The 8,619-nt window shown below is 45.9% G+C and overlaps 2 non-coding genes across 2 annotated transcripts; one reads left to right on the top strand and one right to left on the bottom strand.

Annotated features, from left to right (window-relative positions):
* Positions 1-1,172: 1,172 nt before the first annotated feature.
* Positions 1,173-1,254, top strand: TRNAS-GCU (transfer RNA serine (anticodon GCU)). Its single transcript has one exon. It is a non-coding gene; the product is annotated as a tRNA-Ser (tRNA).
* Positions 1,255-7,512: 6,258 nt separating this feature from the next.
* On the bottom strand, positions 7,513-7,594 carry TRNAS-AGA (transfer RNA serine (anticodon AGA)). Its single transcript has one exon. It is a non-coding gene; the product is annotated as a tRNA-Ser (tRNA).
* Positions 7,595-8,619: the final 1,025 nt, after the last annotated feature.

The raw sequence follows: 8,619 nt of genomic DNA on the forward strand, positions 1-8,619 counted from the left end.
GGAGACTGGCCACACACTGAGCAGTAGTAGCCTGGGTGGCTCGTAATGGAGGCTCGGGAGTGGGGCTCAGCGTCCCCAAATCTTGCGTCGCCAAGGGGGCAGTGGGGCCTATGACTAGGGGCCCTGGCCAAATTGGGCCCCCCTGGAAAAGTCTGCCCCATGTCAGCACCAGGGCTGAAGGAGCTCCCACTCCCTGCTATGGCCCGGGAGCTGCAGCAGGGGCACAGAGCTTCTCTGGTCTCGGGGCCACAGTGGTTGCAGGGGTAAAGGAGTGATAGGGTGGGGCCAGTGGGGGAAGGGGTGGAACAGAGGTGACATAGTGGATGGGGCCATGAATGGAAGGTGCAGAAGGGGGCAGATCCACAGACAGAAGTGAGGGGGTCATGGTTCTGGTGCTGGGGCCCCTGCACTTGTTCTCCCTTTCCCTGGGCTTTGGCATCACTAACCCCTGATTAGCGAGTAGGCTTCAGTGCTCCCCAAAATGTGGGGCATGACTCCTAGGGGGACACAGAGGAACAGTCATGGGGGCACCTCAGGGCCCGAGCCAGCCCCCATGAAGGAAGCAGCACTGCGCCCTACTCTGTCCCAGTGTTTCCTCAACCCCACCCTCAGCCTGGGCCTCTGGCTCGCAGCTGAGCCTTGACCCCCTTCACCCTTGTCTGCACCCCTCTCCACAGCAAGCAACAGCCTCACTCCCAGCCCCGGTTTTCGACTGTGGCTTCTGAGGGGCCACAGACATGGATAAGAGGGCACGGTGTGTAATGTTTGGGGACCACTGGTTTAGGATGATGTCCTCAATCACTTCTATACAGTCCAATAAAAGCTATTCCTCAACCACCTACCCCTCCATCAGGATCGACTAGGTATGTTCTGCTGCCCTTTACTCATACAGGAAGGATAATAACATTTCATATCACTCAGTGCTAAAGTGATTTGTAACCTGCCACAACTGGTCATTTTGGGGAAACGGCCCCATCATGCTGCATACCTAGGCAGAGTAGGTGTGTCTATGCAAACACAGTCTGTTCCTGAAGTCTCTCCTACAGCTGCTCACTAGATGTGAGGAGGGAGCTCATTCAGCCCCTGCTTCTGCTTAGTATTTAAAAACTCCTTAGTGTCCCTATCAGTGCCGGCCTTAGATTTCTCCTACTGTCCCTTTTTTTAGCAGGTCAGATGAGGTGGCTGAGAGGTTAAGGTGATGGACTGCTGTTCCATTATGCTCTGCATGCATGGGTTTGAATCCCATCCTCATTAGATGCTTTTAGTCTTCACCCCTCATTTATAGACAACCATTTCCCCTTTGGTACAATGACAGATCAAACAATAATGCTTCTTGCAAACAAAAACCTTCTCAGAAACTCAGACAACCCTCTCTGCTTCCCCCTCCCCAGCTTTAAATAAAATGTCTAAATCTCAGATTTCTCAAAAAAGAAATTCTCTAGTTCTGTATTTCTTAGTTTTTATCTCAAAAGGTAGCATCCTCATAATCTCCTCCAAACACCCTTGGACCTCCTCAAATTATAAAAATACCCCATTTCTCAGCAAGGCCATGACAGTGACCCACAGCTAGAATGTCTAGGGCAAGCTGTCCTGAAGAAGGCAACTCAAACATTTTCTCCCTGCTTCCCTTGGCAAGGTCTGACTGGGAAAAGAAAATTCCCCAAACTGAAAATTTTCTGCTGAAAAACCAATACCAGTTTGTTTGAGGACTTTGATTTGAATGTATTATTGTTATTCTCTTCTGATTTATCTCATTTCAGTCTTTGTCCTCCAGATGTGTTTCCAGCTGTTGAGTTGTGGGGGAGAGAGGCCAATTCATAATGTCTCTACTTCCCTTTCATAGTTTCTTCCAACTTGCTAGAAAGTACCTTTGCTACGACATGAGTCAAGCACTGTCCATTGTCTCTGTGCTATCTCAGAGAAGTCTGCATTGTACATGGTTCCTGGAATAATCCTTGGGAGTGTGGATACCTTCAATGGGCCAGCAGAGAGTCTGGCTCCTCCATTTTTCACCTGAAAGGCTGGCGGTGGGCATTTCCCAACCTCATAACATATTTCTGTAATGCACACAGAGCAAACTTCATAACTTCTGAAACCAATGTGAGCCCATAGAATGCAAGAAGACATTAATGTTCAACAGATGAACACTTCAAGATTTTTAAAATGATCCCTCACCAGGCAGACTTTGTTCAAAACGTATCATCACTATATGAGGGTGGTGAATATCGGGATTGCAGGGTGTTGCTTTTAGCACAGCTTGCCACCCCTGGGCTTACATTGCAATGGGAGCGTACCCTTAGAGTCCATCTCTCCCGGGATAAAGATGGCAGGATGGCTGGCCTGGGTCATCTGACTTGGGCTCATTATGCTAAGGCTGAGAGGATAAAAACTGTGGTGCAGATATTTGTGTTCTCACTGATGCCTGGGTTCAGAAACCCTCACCCCTCGTGGGGTCTCAGAGGTTGGGCTCAAGTCCATATGTCTGCACTGTCATTTTATAGTCTTGCAGTCCCAGCCCCATAAGCCTGAGTCAGCTGACCTGAGCTTTGAGAGAACTGCCCTGGGTGTGTTAATCAGAGTGTAGACATAATGTTAGGGTACGTCTCCAGTGCAATGAAACACCCAGGGCAGGCCTGTGTTGGAGTAATCAGGCTAATGTGGCTTGGGCTGTAAAGTTGCAGTGTGCGTGTCTGGGCTCAGGCTCAGTACCCTGCTCTAGGAGCCCAGAAGGTTGGGAGGGAGTTTAGCAAGTGGAAATGGTAAAACCGCAGTGAAGTATTACCCTGGAGTCATGGCAGTTCTCCATTGGTCTGTCTGCTTTTGGGGCAGGGATAATAACTCTCAGTGGTGCCTTGTTGAGTGGCTTTTGGGGAACCTGCTCTTGGCTGCTGTCAGAAGACAAGATTCAGAGCTAGATGGTCCTTTGGTCTAGCCCAGTGTAGTTTTTCTTATGGTTTAAATTACACTCCAGGCACTGATAATAGAGTTACTGAAAGTTTAGGAGTTAGCAGCTGGTAGGTCGTGGATGACTCTCCGCCCCTGGGGCTGGGGCTGGGGCAGGGGCAGGTCTAGGATCTCACACCAAATGCTCTTTGTGGCTGCCAGAATCTGTGGGCTGCTCATTTAGGTTACACTGAGTGTTAAGTCCTGCTTTGTGCACCGTGTATGAGAATGAAAATCCTAAACCGCCCTTTGAAATAACAAATGCAGCAGGACGTTTTATTGTCCCTGCCCCAAAGCAGACAGACCAATGGAGAAATGCCATTGAGTCCAGGGTAATACTTCATTGCGGTTTTACCTTTTTTGCTTGCTAAACTCCCTTGCAACTTTGAGGGGGCCCAGAGCCCAGTATTGGAAGCACCTGACCTTTCTTTCTTCTCTTGCTCTTTGTCAGCAAGGGGAAGAAAAAGAAGCTCTCCTTCAAGCTGGAGTCAGAAGGGCGACGTCAGGATGACTTCCTGAGTGCTGGCTCCAGTCATTTGCTCTACCAGCTGACCTATCGAAGGGCTGCCACCTCTCTCTCCAGGTTCGCCCATTGATGTGTTCAGAATGGAGAGGGGTAACTAGTGGTGTTCCCCAATGGTCAGTCCTAGGACCAATTTTATGCAATTTATTCATAAATGATCTGGAGAAAGGGGTAAACAGGGAGGTGGCAAAGTTTGCAGATGATACTAAACTGCTCAAGATAGTTAAGACCAAAGCAGACAGTGAAGAACTTCAGAGAGGTCTCACAAAACTGTGATTGGGCAACAAAATGGCAAATGAAATTTAATGTGGATAAATGTCAAGTAATGCACACTGGAAAAAATACCCTCAACTATACATACAATATGATGGAGGCTAATTTAGCTATAAATAACCAGGAAAGAGATCTTAGAGTCATCATGGATAGTTCTCTGAAGACTACCATGCAGAGTGCAGCAGCAGTCAAAAGAGCAAACAGGATGTTAGGAATCATTAAAAAAAGGAGACTAAGATAGAGAATATCTTACTGCCTTTATATAAATCCATGGTACACCCACATCTTGAATACTGCGTACAGATGTGGTCTCCTCTTTTCAAAAAAGATATACTGGCATTAGAAAAGGTTCAGAGAAGGGCAACTAAATGATTAGGGGTTTGGAATGGGTCCCATATGAGGAGAGATTAAAGAGACTAGAAATTTTCAGCTTGGAAAAGAGAAGGCTAAGAGGGGATATGATAGAGGTATATAAAATCACGAGTGGTGTGGAGAAAGTGAATAAGGAAAAGTTATTTACTTGATCCCATAATATGAGACCTAAGGGACACCAAATTAAATTAATAGGTAGCAGGTTTAAAACAAATAAAAGGAAGTTCTTCTTCACACAGTGCCCAGTCAACTTGTGGAACTCCTTACCTGAGGAGGTTGTGAAGGCTGGGACTATAACAATGTTTAAAAGGGAACTGGATAAATTCATGGTAGCTAGGTCCATAAATGGCTATTAGCCAGGAAGGGTAAAAAATGGTGTCCTTAGCCTCTGTTCATCAGAGGATGGAGATGGATGGCAGGAGAGAGATCACTTGATCACTGCCTATTAGCTTCACTCCCTCTGGGGCACCCGGCATTGACCACTGTTGGTAAACAGATACTGGGCTAGATGGACCTTTGGTCTGACCCGGTATGGCCGTTCTTATGTTCTTATAGGGCACCTTCTACACGGCGATTGGGCAGTTGACTGACTTTAAATCTAGCTAGCTCTGTTGGTAGAGCATGATGCTCTTAATCCCACCATTATAAATTCAAGCCCCATGGTGGGTGGTAGCAACAGCCCTTAGGTGTCACTCTTCTGCTAATAGTCACAGATCAAAATGAAACAAACTCTCTATTCTCTTTGGCAGGTCATGTTTCTTCTTCTCTCTGAGCTTCACTAGAACATGAAGAGAGAACAAACTGACATTTGCATCCTCTGTTAAGAGAGTATTTTCTCCTCTTCCATTCTACCCCAGGCAAGAAGAGGGGATAATAACCAGTTAACGGATGATTGCAGAAGGAAAAGTTTGGTCTTTATAAATAGGACAATGATCATTTGGTCTCCATGTCCACTGATGGTAGGACAAGAAGTAATGGGCTTAATCTGCAGCCAGAGAGATTCACGTTAGATATTGGGAACAGCTTTCTAACTCTGAGGGTAGTTAAGCTGTGGAATAGGCTCCCAAGGGTGTCTGTGGAGTCTCTATCCTAGGAGGCTTTTAAGAACAGGTTGAACAAACCTCTGTCAAGGATACTCTGCATATACTTGGTCCCATAGACAACCTGCTCTGGCTCTGGTTCCCTCCTTCTGCTCCCTGCCTGGACCGACTGCTGTGGGCACTTGATCCCACATGCCCCCAATGCATCATCTCTGCTTGGCTCTGCTTCAGCAGTGAGGGCTGGATTTCCTGATCTCTCCAGGGCCCTTGCAGCCGTACAGCTCTATAATTCGATGCCATCGCAATACAATATAAACAACAACAAAAGTGGAACCCCCCCAATCTAACATCTAACAATTCAGCGTGAACTGACATTCCACAGCACAAAGTGACAACACGTAGGAGTGCAAAGCCCGACAATTCAGCACCATGCAAATGAACGCCCCACGGGGCAAAATGACGCATTGCAAAAGAGCTCAGCTCAAACCAGTGCAACACAAGCCAGTGCAAAACCATACAACACGAAACAATGCATCAGAGTGCAAAGTGACACTGTGAAAAACAGCTCAGTGTGGGACAACAACACAGCACAAACCCACACAACAGAATCATATAGAAAGGTAGGGCAGGGAGGGACTCTGAGAGTCAGGACCAAATCTCCCTAGGCTGTCCCTGGCAGGTGTTTGAAAAACAAAGAAACAAAGGGCACCACAAACTTATGTTTTTTGGATGAGCAAAGAAAAGGGAGTAGCATTGTCCCCCTCAGGTAGCCCCTGTTCAATTCCAGGTCAGAAAACAAAACTCTTCTGCAAGAATATCCAAAAAATATTGTGTTTCACTTTACTTCATAAGTACAGTTGTGTGGCAATTAAATGATGACTCTAAAGTTTCATAAAAGTGTGGGAAATATGGATGTATCTGAGGAAATGGCTTGGAATGAAGGAAGACAAAAACTGATGGGTCGAGAGAACAGGCCCTGTTTCCCCCTGGTTTGGAACTTCTCTCACAACTACTGGAAGAGAAAAGCTAAGCAAATGGTGTTCTATTGTTGCAAAGGAGATTAAAGTGAGGCCATTTTCTGCAGATAGAATTAAATGGTCATGTCAGGAGTGGGATTTGAAACCAGGTCTCCATGCAGAGACCAGAACACCCAATGGATTGGAAAAAAAGATACTTTTAGCTAGCACTTTAGACCAGTCCACCCTCCTGATACTACAAAGAATGTGACTTATCAACCCTAGTTTTCATTAATAGTTGATGACCTCTTTAGGGAGGTCAAGATGGCACATCTCTTTCAACTCCTAGAGACCTTCTACAGCACAGCTGATTTTTAGACACACTCACCCAGACCTAAAGTTACACGTTTCCTAGAGCTCTATGTGTTCTGCGGTGTTGGAATCTCCCAAAAAGATGGGTGCTGGCATTCTGAGAGAGTAATGGTGAACCTCAAAATCCTGCCCTGTGCGCCAGCCAGTTAAGCAACCAGCACCTACAAGCTCTACTATGATAGCATCCTGTCTGGGAACAACTCGCTTACCAACAGCTGGGGTGTGAAATCCTCATTTCTTTGTTCTTCTGTCATTGTAGCCCCCGCTTTCCTATTGCTTGTCTGTATAATCTCTGTCTGGTTCTGTAACTGTTTCTGTCTGCTGTATAATTAATTTGTTTTGTGTAAACCAATTAAGGTGGTGGGGTATAACTGGTTAGAGAATCATATTACAATATGTTAGGATTAGTCAGTAAAATGATTGGTTAAGATAGAGGTAAGCAGAACTCAAGTTTTACTATATAGTCTGCAGTCAATCAGGAAGTAAGGGGGAGAATGCGAATGGGAATTGGGGTAGGGGAATTGGAATTATGTTTTGCTAAGGGGGGGAATAGGGACAGAGAAGGGGAACGAGGTCACAGGCAAGCCTCTGTGGTGTCAGTCCTGGGAAGGGGGATACTGAGGAAGGAAACTGGAATCATTGCTTGCTGGAAGTTTAGCCAATAAACATTGAATTGTTTGCACCTTTGAGCTTCATGCATTGCTGCTCTCTGGTCACGTGAGAAGGACCAGGGAATGGGAAGGTGATGGGATAAACCCTCTAACAAGTACGTCTTTCAGGGTGTGAAACCCCCCAGAGCCAGTATAATTAAGCTGACCTAAGCCATGGTTAGATAGTGCTAAATGCAAGGAAAGATTGTTTTGCCAATGCAGCTATTACAGGGATGGAAAACCCTTCTGGCCCCTGTAGCAACTGTCTACTCCACAGTGCTACAGCAGTATTTTAAGAACAGCCAGCCTCAGAGGGCGACGAGATCTGGCTCCCTGGATGCTCAGGGACGAAGACAGCAGCAATGACGATACACTAATACTTCCGTAGTTGACAGGATTCGAACCTGTGTGGGGAGACCCCAATGGATTTCTAGTCCATCGCCTTAACCACTCAGCCACAACTACTTGATAGACAGGTGATGCCCTACATGATGATTCTGTTCTCACAGAATTGTCACTTCAAATGGCTCAGACCAGCTCCCCCAGCACACTCACTGCTGTGCATTAGTGTAAGTGTGTCCATGGGGAACAGCAAGAGTTCCTGCCCATTTCCCTTCCAGCTGGAGCATGATTAGTGTGTTTGTGGCTAATGGCATTGCTATAGATTGTTGTTCATTCCTCACACTGACAATTCAGACAGTCCCTTTCCTATTCGAATCTCCACCATATCATTCCAATAGCCGGGGGGAGGATTTCTCTGGGGCACTGAAATGTTTCAGGGGTTGGTGTGTGAGCTCAGCCTTGCATTCCATCCCTGATGTTCATGGACTAACAACAGCAGCAGAAAGCAAGACCTGAGCCAATATCTCCCTGACAGGGATGCAGGTGACCACGTCCCCTCTGTCTGACCATTGCCATTGCAGGAGAGAAGGGTTCACTGGAATCGAATGCCCTGGCTCAGACCAGAGACACAGGGAGGTTTTACTGTTATTAGATCTGTGCAAAGGAAATTGTGCCTCTGTATGAAATTGAGGAGGGAAATGAAACGTCCACATGGTAGCCCAGTGCCTTAAGGAATGTGTGTCATAAACAGATAGCTAAGGGTTAATGTCTCTTTCACCTGAAGCACCTGACCAGAGGACCAATCAGGAAACTGGATTTTTTCAACTTTGGGTGGAGGGAATTGAGTGTCTGTGTCTTTGTCTTTTTTCTTTTGTCTGCCTGCCTGCTTTCTCTGAGCTTTGGAGAAGTAGTTCTATTTTCTAGTCTTCTGTTTCCAAGTGTAAGAACAAAGAGATCAGATAGTAAGTTATATGGTTTCTTTTCTTTGGTATTTGCATGAATATAAGTGCTGAAGTGCTTTGATTTGTATTCTTTTTGAATAAGGCTGTTTATTCAATATTCTTTTAAGCAATTAACCCTGTGTTGTATCATCTAATACAGAAAGAACATTTGTACTTATTTTTCTTTCTTTTTATATAAAGCTTTCT

Source organism: Gopherus flavomarginatus (genome assembly GCF_025201925.1).
Source record: "Gopherus flavomarginatus isolate rGopFla2 chromosome 13 unlocalized genomic scaffold, rGopFla2.mat.asm SUPER_13_unloc_3, whole genome shotgun sequence".
Lineage (NCBI taxonomy): Eukaryota > Metazoa > Chordata > Testudines > Testudinidae > Gopherus > Gopherus flavomarginatus.